The 22859-nt window shown below is 34.7% G+C and overlaps 1 pseudogene across 1 annotated transcript; it reads left to right on the forward strand.

Moving 5' to 3' along the window:
* The first annotated feature begins 1117 nt into the window (after window positions 1-1117).
* On the forward strand, window positions 1118-15831 carry LOC18448197 (L-ascorbate oxidase-like; annotated as a pseudogene). The gene is made up of 6 exons (XR_016055213.1): window positions 1118-1365; window positions 1448-1544; window positions 3396-3608; window positions 6928-7001; window positions 7048-7135; window positions 14786-15831. The product of XR_016055213.1 is annotated as an L-ascorbate oxidase-like (transcript).
* Window positions 15832-22859: the final 7028 nt, after the last annotated feature.

The following is a 22859-nucleotide window of genomic DNA, read 5'->3' on the forward strand; positions in this document are numbered from 1 at the left end:
GATTGTTACCCTAGGGAGTAAATGGACAATATACTCCCCAAGGAGTATAATATGTAGAAATTCTTCTCTCTATTGTTTTTCCTTCATTTTAAACGTGGTTTGGGAACAGCGATTTGGTTGTGCGTGATACCTCAAACCAGAAACGAAAAGGGTATTTAGACAAGGATGGGGTTTCTGTGAGCCGGCTGACCCATATATACACATGCGGCCTCCACTAAAATTTATTTTAAATGATTTTTTAAATTTTTTTAGTATTTAATTTTTTTTGTAGATTCTTCATTTAGGCCAAGATGATCATAAATATGAAAAGAAAAAAAAAAATTTTAAATAAAAAATATAATTTTTTTGAGTTTTTTTTATGCACTGTCCATATCTTATATATGGACAATATAGTTTAGATAATGTCCATCTTTAAGACGGATGTTTGTAAGTCAGTGAGCTCTTGCGCCTATGGACTCATGAAACAGTTGTCCTTGGACAAGGAAAGCTAAGTAAACCATGAAAAATTGGGTGGAAAAGGAGGGCAAATGATATTGTAAATGATTTACTAAATAACAGTTAGTCTAAGCTTAGTTTAGGAAGTTCCATTTCGGATATAAAAGATTAAGATCTCAAATTTTCAAGGGAATGCATATAATGAGACCACTTAAATTTTGGTATAAGAAATTCAATGTCATTATTAACCATTAGATGTGAAATCGGATTGTTGAGGATATAATATTAATTTGGTATAAAACTTTAAATTATAATTTTCCAAACTTTGTGATTATCGTCAAATTTTATATCTCACGATTGGCCTTCTACCAAAAGTGAATGGTCTTGTTCCTCTCCTACTCTCTCTCGTTCCTTTTTTGTCACTCGAAAATAAAGAAAAACTCATTCGTTTCTTTTTATTTATCAGACAAAGGCATGGACCCAAAAGAATGTCTCTCCCCAGTGGTGATCATAATTAATATTCTTATACAAAAGGAAAATGGGAATTACTATAAAGCACATCCCACTCTCATGTTCATTCTAGTGATCGTGTCTTTCTTCCTCTCTGTCTCTTGCTGTTTAGCTTCCTCTCTCTCTCTGTCTCCTCCCCCCTCTCTCTTTCTCTCTCTGAGGATCACCAACAATGGCAAGGAACAGCCACCTCACACTGTTGCTCTCCTTTTCGGTTATGCTCCCATTGATGGTGGAGTCGAGAATAAGGCACTTCAAGTGCGAGGTGAACTATCTTCCCTGGTCCCCCGATTGTTCGGCAGAGAGCTTATTGATTGCCATTAACGGGCATTTCCCCGGCCCAACCATAGACACTATAGTTGTCGAGCTCCACAACATGCTTCCTAGTGAGGGGGTGGTCATCCACGGGCATGCCATTTACTCAGGCACCTCTCTCTCTCTCTCTCTAACATATTGCAGAGGAAAATGGAGTTTTATTTTGAGTTGATTTTGATGTGTTGGTTCAGTTTGAGAGCCCTTGGGCAGATGGGACGGCATCCATCTCGCAGTGTGCAATCAATCCTGGGGAGACTTTCATTTACGAGTTCCAAGTAGACAAGGTAAGGATCCTTAATCAAGTTCTTTTTCTTTTTTCTTTTTTTTCCCCTTTTCTTTACTCTTCTTTGTAAGAAGGATGATTTTAGTGCACCACCTTATTATGAAAGCTTTGCTTGTTTAAAAAAATAAAAAAAATGCAGAAAAGGGTATTGGATTTATTTTAAAATCTGAGAGTCCTTTATTTCGTGGAAAATATTTTGGAAGGGGTGCACCCCCATCAAAACAAGTACAGCCACACCTTAGATTTCGTGGAAAATTGTAGTTTTTAATTTCGAAAAACCGTCGAATTCATCATTTCTGCGTTCACCATTATGTCTGTGAAAAAATAGAAGGGAAATTTACATACAGACCACATTATTTTACCGTTATAACGGTTTGGCTAAAAAATATCTGGTTATTACCTGAAAGGATGCCTCTACTTTTTTTTTATTTTTTTTATTAAGTTTGCCCCAGTCAGATATTTAAATATTCAGTGAGAGAATTGTGGCATGTTAATACTTAGAAAGAGAGAATCGGCGCCCTCTTTTCTTACCGCAAGGGCCCGCGCCTCTCTCTCTAGCCCATCCAGCATTTGGCCATTTGTGGTTTCATGTGAGAGAGAGAGAGAGAGGAGAGAGAAAGGGAGAAGGGACGCATCTCCTATGCCCTTCTTTCCTGAATCGCAGGCAGCCTTCTCTCCTTTCCATAATTAGACCAGCTCACCAAAGAGAGCCCAGAAAGGCAAGCTGCTTAAGAGAGAGATGAGATTTGATGATTTAGGGAAGAAGCATTTGTAGAGAGAGAAAGAGAGAGATTTCATGATTTAGGGGAGAAGCATATGTAGAGAGAGATTTGATGATTTACGTGAGAAGCATTTGTAGAGAGAGAAAGTGGGCTTAGAGAGGAATTGGCAAAGAAAGAAACTCGCCAGATTTAGCAGCGTAGTTGGCAGAGAGAGAGAGTTATTGGCACTGGAAATTGGAAGAGGAGAGCAAAAAAAATGATATTTTCTTGAGTAATTTTCTAGCCAGAAAGAGAAATTTAGATAGATACTACTGAACATAGAGACAGATAATGCTGACCATAGAGAGGGGGTTTTCGGCCTAGCACCAGCAGTAAGGGTGAAAAACGTCCTTCCAAGTAATATAGGGTTATTTTTGGGCCATAGCGTTATAACAGTTAAATAACCTGATCCATACGTAAATTTCTCAAAAAAAGATTTCAAGTCATTGTTACACATTCATTATCTAAACCTTCTATTTCGCCCTAAAAACAAGTGTTCATGGATCCGTAAAATTTGTACCATTATCTGAAATTTAAATTTCATATTCCGTGTTAAAAATTAATTTTAAAGCCATCATGGATATTTTTAAGGAAAAAGTTTATATAGAGTCGAGGCTCTAAACAATCAAATTTGAACTTACCTCAAAAATTTCACTACAAGAGGTTGTTTCGATGCCCAAATATCCTCAAATTGATCATCTCGGCATCAAGATGCATAGGCATGATAAAAAAATGGATTTCAAGTTTTGAAAATAGTGTATTTTGTAACGAATTTTGGACTATCCATATTCAAGATTTTCAAGTTTTCATAGATCTATCGGTCTACACTATTTTTTAAGTTTTAAACTTTATAAATAAAAATAAAAATATATTTTAAGGCTATCACAAAGATTTTTAGTATTGAAACCACATTTCTCAACAAGGTAGGCTCTAATTTGATTGTTTAAAGCTTAGGCTGTATACAAACCGCACCCTATTTCTAATGTCCAAAATACTTTGCAAACAAGGATTCAAAGTTAGGCATTACTTTGCTTTGTTAAAGCCTATGCCCTATAAAAGGTACATCCTTATTTGAATAAAATAATGAACAGGCAGGAACATACTTTTATCATGGGCATTATGGGATGCAAAGGTCAGCTGGTCTCTATGGCTCTCTCATTGTGGAGGTTGCAGAGGGCAAACAAAAACCATTCCATTACAACGCTGAGCTCAGCCTTCTTCTCAGCGATTGGTGGCATCAGAGCATTTACCAGCAGGTGCTAGACTTCAATTCACAACCATTTCGTTGGATAGGCAAACCACAGGTTAGGAACTTCAGTGGACGTAAGTATCATTGTCGAACTACGTATATGTCTGGTAGATCTTTCCCTTCTCGCTATTTCCTTTATTGTAAATTATACACTCTCTTTATCCATCTCTCAAACAAGTTAGCTCTCTTTCTCTCTTCCCATGATATGGGAGTTTCTCTCTCTCCTCCCCATGATAAGCAAGTTTCTCTTTCCAAGTCTCTCTCTCTCTCGAAGTCATGCTCAATGACTGTCGGAATACATAGTGAGATAGATGAACATGACTTTGCATTGCATGAAGAAGATTGAACTGGAAATACATAGTGAGATAGATGAACATGACTTTGCATTGCATGAAGAAGATTGAATAGGAGTGGCACACATGTCAACACACCAAACCGAACTCCTCTCGATCTATGTTCTTCTTCTCTCCTATCCCACAAAAGACATGCATAGTGATATAAACGAAAGAAAGACCTATGTGATCTTTTACCGAGGACTTCATTTTTTTTTTTTTTTTTTTATTTATTTATTTATTTACCCCTTTCTTTTGAAAAAAAATCACTTACAGGTGATCTTTATTGTAATAAGATAAATTTCAAAATAAAATCAACATAACAATAAACCAAGATCTTAACAACTTGATGCCATTGAAAATACTATGCAATATGCATGAGAATAAAAGATAAGATTGCAAGAAACAAAAGGAAGAGTGCCGGATATTACCTCAACCACCATCTGATAGCACAGGATCAACGGTCTAGCTTCAATCTCGAACCGGGAAAGCAAATTTTGGCCAAGCCACACCAATGGAACATGAACTCCTTTGATCACAAACTCAAACCTAAGTGAATTCTCTTCGTAACCTAGTTTGAGAGAAATGGATTCTCTCTTTGCTAGACCCTAAAACCCTTAGTCATAAATACATATTTGAGAGATAGAACAGAAGAACTCCATAACCTAAACCCTTAGGTTCTTTCACAATGTGGGAGAGAGAGATAAACTTTCTTAAGAGAGAGAGATAGAAAGATAAGGTGCATAGATTTTTTTGTAGAGACAATCTCTTTTTATAAGCTTTGAATAATATTAGAGTTTCTTAGGTTTTCCTTTGGCTTGCCTCTTCTTGTGAGATTCAACATAGAACGTCAATCAAAGGTGACTTTTGGGGGGAGAGATCTTAACCATCCACTCTATAGATGGGCCATCAACATTATGGAAGGTGCATAAACTATTATCCCCCTTTCCTAACCATTTTCTCATCAGTAAAAAATAAATAAATTAAATCTAATTAAAATATTGTTTTTACAATAAAATAGCACAAGTCTACTCAATCTTTCCATAAAAGCTTTCAAAGATATATCAAGTCAATATCTTCCAACCATATGGTCACATGCCAAATCACCAAAAAATAGGAAAGAGAATAAGGGTGGGGTGTGCCATACAAAGGGAGGCACTCATGGGCCCCACCTTCTAAAAATATGGCGGGCCCATGTGCACAATGGGCCCCCATGATATTTTTATATATTTAAAATTAATAAAAATATTTTAATATTATTTGAATATTAAACAATTGTAAAATCAATATTTTAAATTTTATAAATTCAAAAATTATAAATAAAATATCCAGGGTTCATAAAAATTCAAATAATAATCTTAAAATCATTTCCATCACAAAACAAACGCAATGAAATTAATTTAATGGGAAAAGGATTCATATGGTTTAGGAATCAACCATCATGGGGCACTCCATCTTCAACTGTGGACTACATACCACACTTGATTTATCAGACCGACCCAGTGTTTTTCATGACCCACAGTCAAAGCAGGGGCTCATTAGCGGGTCACCAAAGTCCGGCCGATGAGCCAAGGGATCATAATCCCAGTCTGTGGATTTCAGGTCCTCCCCTAGAGAGGAGTCAAGGTCATCTAGACCTGATGCGACCAAAGCTCCTATGGTACATAGGGGTATCTCTCGTACATGCATACGCTTCACCCTAAAAGGTGGATTTGTGGATTTCCTGAACGATCTATCGATAAGCATGTCGTGTGATGGCACATGGATGAGGCTTTGGCTCCCGTCTCTGTAGGCTACCATCGCACACAAGGGTCACACAGTCCCTCGGCTCACTCATCCGGGCATATTCTCCGACCTCATCAAGGGCTAACCCATTAGAACCCTTATCGGTTTGTTCTTTATGCCCAGGTAACATGCGTTCTTTCCAACCGATTGGACTAGATCGTCAAGCAGAGTCTGGTATAGGCAAACGTCGTTCGCTTAGTATGGCTCACGAGGGACCACACTCCCAATGAGTTCATGTTCCACTATATCATTTCATTTTACAAGTACTCACAAGGCCTTTAAAGGCCACATGAACCCAACAATAAAGATTAGCAGTTTCTGTACAGAAAAAAGGAAAAATATTGAAATAGTTAATTTTGAGCAAAAATTACTCATGACGTCAGTTAATCTGTGTATTTTTTTAAAAAAAAATTAAAAACTTCCCTTGCATCTTCTGGCTGCTTTTTATTTATTTTTGCTTTTTTTGAAATTTTTGGTTAATAGGGCAGTGGCCAAGGTTAGCATCCTTGGGCGGCTTTATTTCTTAGCAAATAAATGCGCTAATGCGATCCATGGATACCAACTGCGGACTATATCCTATATCCAAGAAGGCAATCAGATGATGCTAAAATTGGACTGACTAGGCACTGCCCAAACATTAGGGCACAACTCTACTATTGAATAAGCTTAAAAATAAAAATGAATTGTTGTTGACCAATGTTAACATCATCAAACCGAGGGACTATTTTGAAAAAAACAAAAAAACCCACAGGTTAACCGATCTTGCACGTAATTTTAACCCAAAATTTCCTCATTTCATAGTATTTTTTCTTGTATCCGTAATTCACTCTAAAGATTATGGCTATATACATATATAGAACCGATATCCCCTCTCTCACATCCCACTAAGAATTAAATGCTAGGAAAGCATATACACAACCCATGTTACAAAGATACCCATATGTATGCTGACTTCTGATATAAATGTAAAAAGTATTAACATTAGGATTGAATAATTGTGAATGACATTCTTTTACAGCATGTACATAGAAGATGAAGTGGATTATTAGATGACATTAAAGCATTTCTACAGTAAGATTTCAACAGGAAAGAGTTAAACGAGAAGTGTCTAACTTTCTAAAATTTCAACCAGAAAAAATTTAATATGAAATGTCTAGCACCAAAGTCTGGCTGGCCACAGACATGCATATCCATATTGCATAAGATACAGCTTTTTATATAATTATTATTGATGGTTGGTTAGATGTGATTGTCCAGTCACTGTTGATAGAAGCCAAAGGGAGGTATAACTGCTCCTTGAAAACATATGAAGAGGACAAGAATAAGCCTTGGTACCCACCACTATATGCCCAAAGAATAACAAGAGTGAGTCCGCAGCTATGTTCTCCAAGTTGAGCCCAACAAGACTTACAGGCTAAGGATTGCAAGTGTTACAACTCTCGCTTCTTTGAACTCTGCTATTGAGGTAAGTCTTTTTTATTCAATCTGGGCAATTGGGTTTATACTATTCTATCAGTCTATGGGATAACATGATCTTTATATATATATATATATATATATATATATATATATATATATATATATATATATATATATATATATATATATATAGGTGTGGTTTGTATAAGGTTGCGACCTAACCAATCAAAGTAAGGAGCACCCTCAAATAGTGCCAAAATATGTTGTTTCAATATAAAAAACCTTAGTGATGGCCTAAACATTTATTTTCATCTCTAATTATAATATTTGAAGATTCAAAATAGTGTAGATCTATGAGCACTTGAAATTCTTGAAAAATTGACAGTCTAGATAATGCATTACAAGATGCACTATTTCCAGGACATGAAATTTTCTTCTTTTTTTTTTTTTATCATGTCCATACATCTTGAGGTCAAGATGATCGAAATGAGGGTATCTCAACATCAAAATAACCTCTTTTAGTAAATTTTTGAGGTGTACCTTAATTTGATTGTTTAGCGCCTCACCCTTATATAAACTTCTTCCTATGTAAATATATTGGGGAATGATTTCATGCAAAGGTTTTATAGTAACATAATGAAATAACGTTTCAAAAACCATGTTAGGGTGTTTTGTTTCATCCTAATTTGTAAACATATACTCATGTCGACGTATAGTGGAAAAATAAATAAAATTTGAAAATGTACATTAAAACTATTTTTTAACCCAATTAACATAGGCCACCCATTGGTGATATGCCTAGATCTAGGCCTTAGAAGAAGTTTTTAATTTTTCAAATTTTAGGGATGGATTTGTTATCATTAGATGAACATTAGTAGAAATAAAGAAATGATTTTGAGTCAACTAAGTCATCAATTTTAAAAATTCAACAAATAGCAGATCTAGATTTATTGTTGGAGGGGTTTCAATTTGACCATACGTAAGGTGTAACTTTTAATTTTATTTTTTGATATTAATAATTTGGATGAAGATAATGTCTGTGCAAAATATGGGGTGAGTAAAATTCACATTAGAGGATCAATTCATCTTTAAAAATTTGGAAAAAAAATAAAACCATTGAAAGTGAAAAGGAGATGTAAAGGCCTAACAACCATGGTAGTCGACAACCAAAAGTTGCAGAGCGTAGAATAATGGCTAATAGAATGACATCACTTCTAATCATTTTATATTTTCTTTCATAAAAAGAAAATAAAAAAGTGGAAGCTGATTTCACTTTTAACTCGATGGAAGTTCGAACTTGTCAAATCCCATGAGTAGTGGCATATAAGAAGCTTTGTCATATAAAAAAGGGTAAATCTCATTTTTTCCATCAAGTAATAAAAAAAACAAATCTGCATTGTTTAATAAATAATTACAGATATATTAATGAAAATAAGCTTTGTAGGAAACCCATTTTTATATCCACAAAAATGAGGTTTGCTCTAAAGAAAATATTTGTATGATTTGAGTGCCAGTCCTCTTGTGTACTGCCATTTCCTGACCATGCGAAGTATGCAAAATGTCAGATTTTTCTAAGTCAAAAAGCAGCTACACCAATACAATTCACACGAAAATCGCCCTACTTTTGACCCAAAATCCTCTCTCTCTCTCTCTAGGAGCTACTAGTTTTAACATTAGCATGCACCGGCAGAAGCACAGTGTATACTAGCTTTCTCTGGTGAAAGGGCCAGTTAAGGGAGCTTTTTCTATTTGAAATTTTGAGATCTCTTTAAGAATTAGAAGATGTTTATTTTCGAAAGTTAATTTTCATTTCGAATTCTTGAAGACTTGAATCTGATAGTCTGAAAAGTAGACTATTTTTGTTTTACTTTTGGGATGTTATTTTCTTTTAGGCGAATATGAGTGCATTTGATATCTTTTTATTCATTAGGAATTTAAGGTGCACAGGAAAAAGATGCACTGTTATGTTATGGTCTATATTTTGAATACCGAGTTTCTACTGTTTTTTTTTTTTTTGTAAAGAATTTACTTTACTATGGAGGTACAACTTTCAAACTACCTAAATATAAAGAAAAAAGAGGAAAAAAAAAAAGCATTTGGGCACTTTGAAAGTGCGACATCCAGATCACGTGGAACATGAGAAAACTAATATATTTAGGCAATATTTTTATTTTATTTTTTTATTTTATTATTTTATTATTTTTTTTATTGTTTTTGGGGTAATTTCATTGAAGAAGACATACCCCTACTCGCTTTTTCGTTAGGCTTGTTTTTTCAATAGGTTGGGAAGCTACATTTTGAAAGTGTTAATTGGGGTTAGGGAGTTACATTGTGAAGGTCAGCAGTAGAAATGGATACCACGATGTGATAACTAGTTGTGGGGATGCTACCACTACGACCTTAGCCCCTTTCCTTATTTGGTTAAAAGTTGGATTTTCGAACCACCCAAACAACCTAAATATATCAGTTTTATGTGTTTTAGGTGGTTCAAAATTTGGACTTTCAAATTGATTAAATATAATATTTTTGTCTTTTGTAGTTTGGGTGGTTCAAATGTCATAATTTCGAATAAGAGGTAAAATGTGAATAAATTTTCCAAAATAGTAGGATCTCAACATAATACGAAGCGTGATATAGACTTTGTGGTAATACAATATCTTTTCCCTAGGCCAAATATTGATCATTCTCTCATTTTTAAGGTTGGTGCTAGATTGAAAATTTTTACATCTTGAAATTTGCAAGCTTAAGGGCCCGTTTGGCTCATTGGATTTAGATTTCCAGGAGTCACTTTTCCTAGAAAAGTTGGACCAATGGTGTTTGGTTCGTTAGAATTGACATTTGCGTTGGAATCGAGATTTCTGTGGGATTCCTGAATACTCAATTTAAGCCTAAATTTTGGAAGTCTCAATTCTATCAAACTAGGTAGAATTGACATTTCATGAAAATGATCTATTTGTTAGAATTCGTGGGAGCATAATGGAGAATAGAGAGAGAAGTAGAAAGAACACAATATTTACGTGGTTCAGGCCGAAGCCTTACGTCCACGGATCTTCCAAAACCCAACTGACTACATCTTCACTATTTTGGATGAATGTATACATCAGCAAGTACCTCTATATATAGAGGACAACCACACAATTACATGAGATAAACATGGTATGATAACTTGATCACCAAGTAACTTGGTCTCTATCTTCTAGATACCTAACCTTATCAAGAGAGATCTACATATACATCCATAATGATGTATATCAATATGAACCTGAGATATCCATATCCCAACACTCCCCCTCAAACTCAAGATGCTTTGACACAAAGCGGCTGGAGTTTGAATAATACTAAGTTGCCAAATAAAAAAAAGAGTAGTAATCAAATCCGTGATAAATTTCACGGGTTACCATAGTCTTCCAAGAAACAACCTTCTTTTAGGCTCTCTACTTTCTTTTGTGAAGACATTCTCTCTTCCAGAGGCTTCTCTGAAGACCTTCTCTCTTCCAGAGGCTTCTCTAAAGATCTTCTCTCTTTAGAGGCTTCTTTTCTTTCTACAGGCTTTCTCTCTTTAAAAGAAAATAATTATCATACAGGATGGAGCAACGAAAAACTCCATCATCCAATAGGATTGAGTAACGAAAAATTCAATCATTGAAACATAGACATTTGGAACAAACAGATCATCACACAAGATGGAGTAACGGAAAACTCCATCATCAACCAGGATCTAGAAATTCGATCATCTTCATCTCCTCATCTGGAGACGGAACTCTTGATCATCAACCAGGATCGAGAAATTCGATCATCTTCATCTCCTCATCTAGAGACGGAACTCATGATCATCAACCATAACTTCGAAACTCTTTATCATCAAACTGAAACTGAAACTGGAGTCTTGAAACCAAAATATCTTGAAAAATCCACTAATCATGAATGACTGAAAAATGCGTGAATACCAGAACATGGCGAAGCCCTAGGAGCAAATAACGCGTGAGACAACTGAAAAATGCGCGAATACCAAAACTGATGTTCTTGTCCACATAGCGAGTACATTAGAGATGTCGATTACATTTCTATTCATCTCATCTCCATATCTCATATTATCCATATCTCCTATACTCTCCCCCTCAAGTTGGGTATAGATGCGAAGAAACACCAACTTGCAAAATACAATTGGTTTTTTTTTTTTCCCCCCTAGTGAGTACAATCATATCAAAAAAAATGCCAATGAAATTGAGCTTCTAGACAAAAGCCCACATCTTAAAAACATACCACCCATTTTTTTTATTTTTCCTTCTCTACTTCTTTAATTTTTGTTTTCCTTTTATATATGGAAACCCAATATTACCTCGTGAAGAAAAAATTTCTTCAAAAAAAGAATCTATACCTTAACAATCCGAAGTCCAAAGTGCCCCAAAAGAAGAGTAAAAGAGTCGACGGGCAGGCGTTTCAGTCCAGACAAATACTAGAACAGATGGACAGGCGCTTCCTCGAGCAACGGGTAGCCTTAGCGGGGGACTGGCAGCTATCGTCAAAAAAACATTTGCCCTCAAGCAATAGTGAAGGGCCTCTGCTTCCGATAAGGAAAAAGGGGTTCCAGCCTGCTTCAAACTCTCGATATTAATGGCGTCCCCCTCTCTCTTGATGGTCACATACAGCCTAATGGATAAGATCGATGCTTCTGTAAATGGATAAGATCGATGCTCTTGATCGACTGCTAACAAGGATTGTGCGCCATATGACTTCTTAGTTGAATTGAATATGCGAAGTGGTGGGTATGTAAGGGTGAACGACTTGTTGGAATTGAACCTGCGAAGACTTGCTAATGTTCCCCTAAAAGCACATACCACCAAAAAATTGATAGAGAAAGAGGGTAACGAAGTTTTCGCAACCAAAAGATGAAACGAAGGCAATGAACGACAATAAGGTTTCAATCGATGATTGAAAGATTGATGATTGTAATGAAAATTTGAGAGATCAATGATTACTCCAATCGTACATGAAAATAAAATTGATTTGATTACTGACCTTCACAAAACAAGCAATCTGAGCCGTAAATCAAAATTTTCTTCTTCGTTCTGATACCATGTTAAAACTCATGGGAGTATAATGGAGAATGGAGAGAGAAGTAGAGACAACACAATATTTACGTGGTTCAGGCCGAAGCCATACGTCTACGGATCCAAAACCCAACTGGCTACATCTTCACTATTTTGGATGAATGTGTATATCAATAAATACCTCTATATATATATATATATGACAATCACACAATTACATGAGATAAATATGTTATAATAACTTGATCACTAAGTAATTTTCTCTCTATCTTCTAGATATCTAACTTTATCAAGAGATATCTACATATACATCCATAATGATGTATATCAATATGAACCCGAGATATCTATATCGCAACACCAATTTGCTACTGAAGAACAAAAAAAATTAAAATTAAAATTTTAGAGAGAGAAACTATATCAAAATTTAAAGATTGAAAACATATTAAAATTTTGGCAACGTAAACTATGTTCACATTTTAGAGAAAGAAAGTATATGAAATTTCCTACAGAAAAAATATATAAATTTTTTTAGGGAGAAAAACTATTTCATATTTTTAGAAAGATAAACTATCTGAAATTTAAAGCTTTAAGGAGACCATATTAAACTATCTCAAATATTAAATTTTAGAGAAAGAAAGTATCTTAAAATTTTAGAGAGAGAAACTACATTAAATTTTAGAGAGAGGAACTACTTAAAACTTTTTAGAGAGAAATATCTCAAAATATTTAGAGAGATAAATTATCTCAAAATTTAAGTTTTAGAGAGAGAGCATATTAAAATTTTAAAGACTAGAAACTATATCAAATTTTAGATAGAGAAACTACCAGAGAATTTTTAGGGAGAGAAACTATATCAAAATTTAGGTTTTAGAGAGAGAAACTATCTTAAAACTTTACAGAGAAACTATATCAAATTTTAGATAGAGAAACTATCTCAAATTTTAAATTTTATATAGAGAAAGTATATTAAAATTTTAGAGAGAGAAGCTATCTCAAATACTATGTTTTAGAGAGAAAAAACATCATAAAAATTTAGAGAAAGATACTATATCAAATTTTAGATAGAGGAAGTCCTTAAACTTTTTAGAGAGAAAAACTATTTGAAAAAGGGTGCGGTTTCTATAAGGTTGCAACCTTAAACAATCCAATTAAGGCGCACCTTAAAATTTTATCATAACATGTAATTTTGTTGTAAAATATTCTTAGTATTATCTTAAAATCTATTTTCATACCTAATTAGAAAATTTTAAATTCCAACAATGGTTAAAATTAAGTAGACCTATAAATATATGAAATCTTGAAAATGGACGGTCTGGATAATGTGTTGCAAAATGCACTATTTCTGAGACTCAAAAACTTTTTTTTTCATATTCATACATCTCGATGTCGTGATGATCGATTAGAGTGTTTTTTCAACACTAAAACAACATTTCCGATAGATTTTTGAGGTGCATCTAGGATTCTACATTTTAAGGTTGCAACCTTACATAAACTTTTCCTTTTGAAACATTTTAGATAGAGAAACTATATCAAACTTTAAAATTTAGAGAGAGAAAGTATATTAAAATTTTAGACAGAGAAACTACCTAAAATTTTTAGAAAGAGAAGGTATCTCAAAATTTAAGTTTAGAGAGAGAAAGCATCTTAAAATTTTAGAGAGAGTAACTACATCAAATTTTTGTGTGAGAAAGTATCTAAAAAATTTTAGAGAGAGAAACTATCTTAAAAAATTGTAAGTTTTAGATAGAAAAAATACCTTAAAATTTTAGAGAGAAAAACTATATCATATTTTAAAGAGAGAAACTACTTGAAGTTGTTAGAGAGAAAAACAATCTCAAAATTTTTATAGAGAGACTATCTAAAATTTTAAGTTTTAGAGACAGAAAGTATATTAAAATTTTAGAAAGAGAAACTATATCAAACTTTAAAGAGCAAGCATATACATTTTTAGAGAGAGAAACTATCTCAAAATTTTTAGATAGAGAAACTATTTCAAATTTTATGTTTTTGAAAGATAGTGTATTAAAATTTTAGAGAGAGAAAATAGCTCAGAATTTTTAGAGAGAGAGAGAGAGAAAGAATTTACAATTCCAAAAAAAAGATATTCTAGGCAATCCTAACAGGGAATTTGCATTTCCTTGATATCTACCGGATGCGATCAAAGTATACACCATACTCCAAGAATGTCAATTCCAGTAAATCTCAATTTCAAGATTGACTATTCCAAAGATTGAAAAATCCATGGATCCAAACGGGCCCTAAAGGTACTCTCATGTTGTTGGCTTTTACCAAGATAAAAATTTGATATAGTTTCTCTATCTAGTATCCATGTCTTGAGAATTGCTCACATTTGCCTTTAAGATTTTTTGACCAATTTTAATGCAAATGATATGCTTCCGTAAAATTCAAGTTGATAATTTTTCTTTCAAATTACATAAAAGTTAGTATCAGGAAAGGTTTCTTTCATGATGAGAATGAGAAGCCTTAATACATGTGATAAAGATAAATATTATGTTATCAAAGTAGAATTTTTGGTGATAAAATAAGCATAAATTCAATTTTTGAAAGATAATTGTTGAGTTTTCTTTGTTTTAACACAGTTTTTAGTTTTTTTTTTTTTGTTTGTTTCTTTTTTTTTGCAGAACCACAAATTGGTACTAGTGGAAGCAGATGGAAACTATATCCAGCCAGTGACTGTGGAGAACCTGGACATATACTCAGGGGAGACTTACTCCCTCCTCCTCCACACCAACCAGGATCCCTCCACCAAATACAAGGCCTCTGCCAGCATCATCTCCCGCCCCCCAAAGATGCCGCCGGGCCTTGCCATCCTCCATTACCAGCGCAATCCCTCTTCCCTCCTCCCCCGCTCCGCTCCTCCCACTCCCCTCAAATGGATCGACACTGCCGCGCCATTGCCTTCACTCGCAAGATCCTTGCCGATCCCCTCAGGAACACCACGCCTCCAGCATCGTCGAATCGTCCTCAACACTCAAAACAAAATCAATGGCTACACTAAATGGGCGATCAACAATGTATATATCCCTTGTCCTCCCCCCCAACACCGTAAATGGGATCCATCCGTTATGGCCTCTACTTTGCATTTGACTTCTACACCAACCCTCCAGAGGATTTCCCCAAAAACTATGACATCTTTCAGCCACCACAAAACCCGAACACAACGACCGGCGAAGCAGTGTACAGGCTGAAACTGGGCAGCACAGTTGATGTGATCCTGCAAAAAGCGAATGTCCTTGAAGAAGGGACCAGCGAGGTGCACCTGTGGCACCTGCATGGACATGACTTCTGGGTTCTCGGCTTTAAGGACGGGCACTTCAACTGGCAAAGGGACGCATCAACGTTCAATCTGAAGGGCCCGCCATGAAAGAACACAGTGGCATTGTTTCCGTATGGGTGGACGGCCATACGGTTTGTGGCCGATAACCCTAGTGTGTAGACGTTCCATTGTCACATTGAGCCACACTTGCACATGGGGATGGGGGTGGTCATTGCCGAGGGCATCGACAGGGTGCGAATTGTGCCCCAAGATGCGCTCTGCGGCAGGATGACGAAGAGACTCATAAGGCCGATTGGACCCTAATCCAACCGTGCCGGATTTGGATTTGGGTCACTGATAACTCAAATCTTTGTCGGGTCCTTTGTGAACCTCCATGTTAGAACATTTACGGCAATCATACATGTCTTCTTTAGGTTTCATGATGTGAGTTGGTATTTGATACATATATGGATCTTTCTGTTGGCTATATGGTCTTTCAAGGCATGAAAAGCCAATAGTCTTATGCTCAGTGGGAGTTAGAGAGAGACTGAATTTGGTTGTTTGGCACACTGGGGCCCAGATTCATATACCCCGAGTATTCGAAGCATTGAGAGTATACATTTTGAGAGTATGAACTCTCAGGGAGGTGTGAGAGTCACCTCAGGGAGGTGTAAGGGTCACCTCCCAGTCAGGACTATATTAATTAGAATGCTTCATAGTTGATGTAAAAAACCAAGGCTTGGAGAATCCAATTGAGAATAATAGAACCTGAGTATTTAAAAGAGTATTCGCCCTGTATGGAATGGTCGGCTCATGGGACATGAGCCCGTATCCTGACACAAGACCGTTCCATAACATGTGCACACACAGTCGTATGGGGAAGCCACTCTTCTATGGTATTATCCAACTTAGAAGAGCTAGTGCACATGTGCTTTGAGAAGACCCTTGTATTTGAGTAAGAACATGTCCCACAGGGATGCACTAATAATCCATTGAACCCTAGGTGACGGGAAGCTCTGGCTCAACGGCTTTGATGTGACTAATTATGTATCCCTCTCATAGACTGTAGAGCATAGGTCTATTGGGTCGGCTTGAGACATCGGTGGAATATCATTCGGGTTAGCCCAGTGGAAAACTCCGACTAGTTTTATAAGTCTAGAGATCTTATTTACCATTGGTCTAAATTAATCTAAAATTGACGAGAAAAGATTTTATATTGATGAGAAATTATGTAATAATGTTGAGAAATAACTTAGAGAACTTTTTAGATTTTTGAAGAATTTTTCAGATTTTTTAAACAATAAAAAATGTGATTTTCAAAATTATTTGAAATAAAAACAAACAAGGACATTCTATAAAGATGCCACATGGATCTCAAGTGGCCATAGGGATGCCATGTGGCACCCCCACCGCCCCACTAGTGGATGACATCATGCTAATGTCATATCCATATGGGGACCTATTTGTCATTAAATCTTTTGTTAGTATTATAATTTAACATGTTATCTTGTTATTTAAAGGGTTATATATTGTTATGACTTAAGTTTGATAAATCACATGTTTTTTTTTTCTCATATGTGTCATATTTGGCATGTGTGAAGTCATGAGATTTTGAGAATTAATTTAATTCATATTATTATCCACATATGATTTTGTAGCATGTGAGTATATCTTATGTGGCACCACCTTATGGGCTTGACCTATGTGAAACTTTAGTATTGTTAAAATCATATTGGTGGTGTCATAAGATATTTTATTCGCATGTGTAGATGTCTCATATTATATTTATGTCCATGTCCTTATATTTTATTGACTCTCACAAATTATTCAAAAACTATGGGCATAAGTGTAAACATGAATTTGAACTTAATGGGAAATAAAACATAAAGCTAACGGCTTCAAGGTAAAATGAATATAAACTTAGGTTTTGAGGAGTCAAGGGTTATCCATTGATCTTGGCGATAAGATATGGATGAGTGGCTTGGACAAAAGCCTCTCATGTGCCATTAATCTAAGGCATCAAAGATCAAGATCAAATCCATCTTTATGATCTAAGTATAAAAGTAACTTATGGGATAAATTCTTACCCTAACTTAAGTATTCACTTCAAAGAGAGAGAAAGAAAGAGCCCTTGACAAAAATGTAGTCACCCATGAGACTATCTTCTTCCTTGAGCTTTCATTTGAAACCCTTCCAATGATATGATCAAACACATATCATCGCTTCATCAAGGTATTGATTTTTCTTCTCATATTTTTAATTCCTACCTCACTTCCATTAACAAAGCTTGTTGTAATTTTTAATTTACAGTAGCTTTATTCATTTTTTGTCATGAAAACTTGATATTTGAAGAGTCCCAAAGCAATAGTGTACTCCATACACGTAGTATATGTAAACTAGCTTGCTTACTTTCATGATCTTGAGTAGTTTTAACTTAATTTCTTGATCTTATTTTTCCGAAATTTTTACTGAGAATATACAACTGATGAGAGGTTTATTTCATCATCCATTGAGTTCTTTTTTTAATGTTGAAAAGTTCGTGTGGTCCCTTATTGTAGTTTCACTCTAACTTCCTTATTTTGTATAGTATCTCTCTCAAACTTTGAAGAGCTATTTTGATACATGTCTCTCTCATGATTGATCCCCATTACGTGAAATAAATGTGATCATTTGCTTCCCATTAGATTGATCTCCTTGATTTATTATTATCACCCGTACCTTAGGCAATGAGACAAAATTAAATCCTCAAAAGGCCCTTTCGTGGCCCACGTACAAGGGGTTTGAACCATGATTTTCCCATGTATGTTTACATGTTAATTTGATGTATTTACAGTTATTAAATAGATTCACGATTGGTTAAATTGAGTATGTTGTGTGAATATTAAGTTTGTTTTTTAATTTTGCGGTATGAGCTTTAATTCTATGCATTATTGTTTATGCGAATTGAAATCTTATTGAATTATTATGATCAAGTGTATGATACGTAATGAGGATGAAGAGTGAAGTTGAAATTATCATATGATTTTGATATAATAAGGAATTGCAAGTGCGAGTCATGCAATATGTTGTAGAGATGTACAATGTGAATATTTGAATATTGTATTCAGTTTAATTGAATTTTTTAGTAAGGGCTTTGTAAGGGACCTATTAGGGATTAATTTTATTATTCAAATGTGTATAAACCATGATTGTAGGCTGGAATATATGTATTATAGTTTTGTATTGAGATATTCATGCATTAAACTTTTGAGTTTTTATACAATAGAAATTTTTTAAAAGATTGTATTTCTAGCCCATTGGTCTTATACCACCAACACTTTCATCCTAGATACTGCAGAAATGTTGTTTGGAAGATATGGGGATGGAATCCAGGTTTTGCAAAATCCACTGTTTAATTCACTTACTTGTTCCACTGTTTTATTCACTTGTTTGTTAAACTATGGATTTGCCAATTTAATTATATTATGAAGTTGTAAGAGGTTTACTATTTTTATTGGGTGTGGTATGTATAAAGCCGAGGCCCTAAGCAATCAAAGTAAAACACACCTTCAAATAGAGTCGAGAAATGTGGTTTCCATATTGAAAATCTTTGTGATAGACTTAAAATATATTCTCATCTTTAATTATAAAATTTAAAGCTTTCAAAAATAGTGTAGATCAAGCGTATCTAAGAAAACTTGAAGATCCTGAAAATGGACGGTCCATAAATACGATACAAGATGCACTATTTCCAAAACTTGAAATCCATTTTTTTTCTCATGTCCATACTTCTTGATGTGGAGATGATCAATTTGACGATATCTGGGCATTCAAACAACCTCATCTAGTGAAATTAGTTTGACGATATTTGGGCATTCAAACAACCTCATCTAGTGAAATTTTTTAGATAGGCTCTAATTTGATCGTTTTGGCTCTATGTAAACTTTTTCCTTATTATTTTCTCTCTAACCGTGTACTTTCTCATGAACCATGCTTTTTCTCCAACTCATCGCTTTTTCTCCAACTCAGCTCTCAGTAACTATTTCATTTCTCTCTCTAACTATACTCTCTAGGCATGCCCTTTTTCATTCCAACTCATCTCTCTCAATTTGTGCCCTTTCTTTTGCGAACGTCTCTCTCTAATTGTGCACTTTCTATCTCTAACAATTGTCTTTATTTCTTTAACTCGTAATTTGTATGTTGAGAATTGATGTCTTTTATTACGATGAAATAGATCTACCAAGGTGGAGTCAAAGGGACGACTCCATATATGGGGTATTTTGGTAATTTGTACTATCAGCCTGGAACTATATATATTGTTGTTATGGGGGTTAAAGAAAAAACAAGATTTCTTTATAATACGAAACCAGAGAGAGGTGTGAGGAAGTGAGTCATTGTAACCCTATTCTTCATTGTCAGTAAAAAAGCTCTCATCTCCCGTGGACATAAGCACGTTGTCAAACCATGTATATCTCTGTATTGTGGTTGGTTGTCTTTTTGTTTTGTGTTTATTTCTTCTTTCTTGTTTCGTGGATTGCTTTTCGTTTCTACATTGTAGCCTCCTCCACCCCAAGACTCTCCTTTCTCTCTCTAACTGTGTATTTTTTCTCTCTAATTGTGCCTCTCTCTCTAAATGTGCACTCTCTCTCTCTCTAGCTCCACTCTATTTGATTGTGTCCTTATTCTTACTAACTCCCCTTTCTTGCTTTTGTCTCTCTAAGTTACCTTTTTCTTTTTAACTCATATCACGATGCTCTTTCTTTCTACGGTGCCTTCCCTAACTCATCTTTCTCTAATGGTGTACCTTTTTACGCTAGCTACCTGTTTTTTAGGAGTTTGTTTTTTTTTAAGGTGCTAGTGGGTGGTATCAGTAGAATGAAAACCACATGGTGACTAGGCTGTGGGTGCTATCACCAAAGACCCAGCCGCTTTCTAGGATTGACAATCTTCGAAATACAAATTCTAGTCTTTCTTTTATTAGCATATCTTGGATAGGAGCCTTTTGTGGATTGGAATATCTAGGAAATGGGATCCCTAAAGAGCACCAAATGAGATTTTTTTGGTCATATCCTAGATGTGCAAATCCTAAAAATACACTTCCAACGATCAAACCAAGTCTTAAATGATGGGTGCGGTTTGTATAGTACGAAGGCTCTGAATAATCAAAGTAGAAGTATTTAGAGGGCTCCGACCTTGGGGGGTTTTAAATTAAACTTTGATGGGAGTTCTCAGGGAACTTGGGACTTACAGGTATTGGTGGTGTCTTGCGAGATTGTTTCGGTGATGTGATTTTCACTTACACAAGGCCTGCTCGTATAGCCACTGCGAATCATGCAGTGTTGCTTGCATTGCTTCAAGGACTAAAAGTTTTCATCTCAAAGAACCTTGGTAGTTGTAGCATATTTGAGGAAGATTTTTTGAATGCTATTAGATGGTGTAATAAGGAACAAAGGGTCCCATAGGAGCCCAGGTCTTGTTGGTTGTATGTTATGGATCTGGTGGAGCCTTTATTCATTGCCTTTCTTCATATCTATCGAGAGGCAAATACTTTGGCAGATTCTCTTGCTAAAGGAAGAGCGGCTCTACCTTGTCTCTTGATTTCTTCTGATGTAATTTCCTTTCCGTAAATTTAGTTAATAAATTATTGAATTTTTTCAAAAAAAGTAAAAATCAAAGTAGAGCGCAGCTTCAAATAGTATCGAGAAATATGGTTTTAATAATGAAAATCTTTGGGATAGCCTTAAAATATATTTTCATCTCTAATTGTAAAATTTAAAGCTTCAAAAATAGTGTACATTGAGCATATCTATGAAAACTTCAAAATCTTGAAAATTGATGGTCCGAATATGTATTACAAGATACACTATTTCCAAAACTTGAAATCAATTTTTTTTTCATGTCAATGCATCTTGATGTTGAGATGAACAATTTGTGGATATTTTAGCATAAAAAAGACCTCTTCTATTAAAATTTTTGAGGTACACTCTAATTTGATTGTTTAGAACCTCGACTCTAAATAAACTTTTTCCTTAAAGGATTGCATTTGTGCTACTTTTCTTGGGTTGCATCCATCAATTCATCTAGTGAGTCAGGAAAACCTTCCATATCTGCATGTCTACTTATTTACCTCAATAAGTATGATAGTAGAATGTTTATTTGTCTAGACATATAGGAGAGGAAAAGAGAGCAGATTTCCTAGGTAACTAACTGTTTCATGTGGGGCTCATCCAGGAGAGAAAAACAAAGCAGATTTCTAGTTAACTAGTTGTTTCATGTTGGGCTCATCCATTCGAACCCAATGATATGAATGTGGATGCATGCAATAGAATCAAGATTTATAGGACAAAAAATTTTAGATTTGTGTGTATGAGTGAAATTTTTTTACAGATTATACTAAAATTTTTTGAAAATATATAATCTGTAATTTTTGATTTTTTCTGGTTACGTCCACATGAGAAAATGATCATATCTACTATTAAAAATAATTATTACAGTTTTTTTCAAGAGACAAGCTCTCTTAAGCTCTCTGACTTCTTCTAAGGACTTTCTCTCCTTAGGTTTTCCTTCCTTGAAGTTATTCTCTCTCAAAGGATTTAGATCTTCTTGTAAAGGAACTCTCTTTTTTTTATTTGTTCTCTCTAAAGGGTCTTTTTCTCGTAAACAATAGCCGTCCAAAGAAAAATTAAAATCAACCGTTCAAATATTTTCTCCAAAAAATATCATTTCTAGTATTCCTATTACAGATTATATATTTTCTAAAAATTACAATCACATTTTATTCTAAAAGTAAATTATTAAACGGCCAGTATTTCTACATGTGAGTCCGTGGACTCCTAGAAACCATGTCCTTAAAAAAAGGGGCCTTTTAATAAGGATAATTCCATTAGGGTCCCTCCCAAAAGCGATGGGACGCATTTCAGCGCCTTTTTGCTAACCTTGAGAGGGTATAATGGAGGGATATTGATTGAGCATCAATGCATGACAAGCCCTTTTGTAATATCTAGATTAGAACTCTATGACCCCTTTAGTACCTTTTTCCCCTAAGATTAGACGTAATTTGATAAATTTGTCATCAATCTATGATCCCATGTTGATGTATGCTTTGATCGGCTATTTGAATTTGATTAAAATTTATTTGATAAAAAAAGAATAGAGTGAAATTAAATAATTAAACTCTTAAATGTGATTTGATAAATTTCGCGAAATGGTCAACTGATGTTTAGTAGTTTATACAAAGTAGGTCTAGAAATATCAAAATAGAATTTCAAAAATAGATTTCCTTGCAAATTGCAACACAAAATATGAGATTCTTTGAACCTCTATCACAAATATCAGGAAAGTATTAGGACCCGTGATTCAATTGAAAATGTCAAATTTTAGTGTTCAACTGGAATCTTGCAATAATCTTGAAGCAGTGGAAGGCAAATCATGAGATAGAAGAAAGATTAATAATCACTTAA

This window comes from Amborella trichopoda, chromosome 5 (assembly GCF_054954075.1).
Source record: "Amborella trichopoda isolate Santa Cruz 75 chromosome 5, AtrichopodaSantaCruz75HAP2 v2.0, whole genome shotgun sequence".
Taxonomy (NCBI): domain Eukaryota; kingdom Viridiplantae; phylum Streptophyta; class Magnoliopsida; order Amborellales; family Amborellaceae; genus Amborella; species Amborella trichopoda.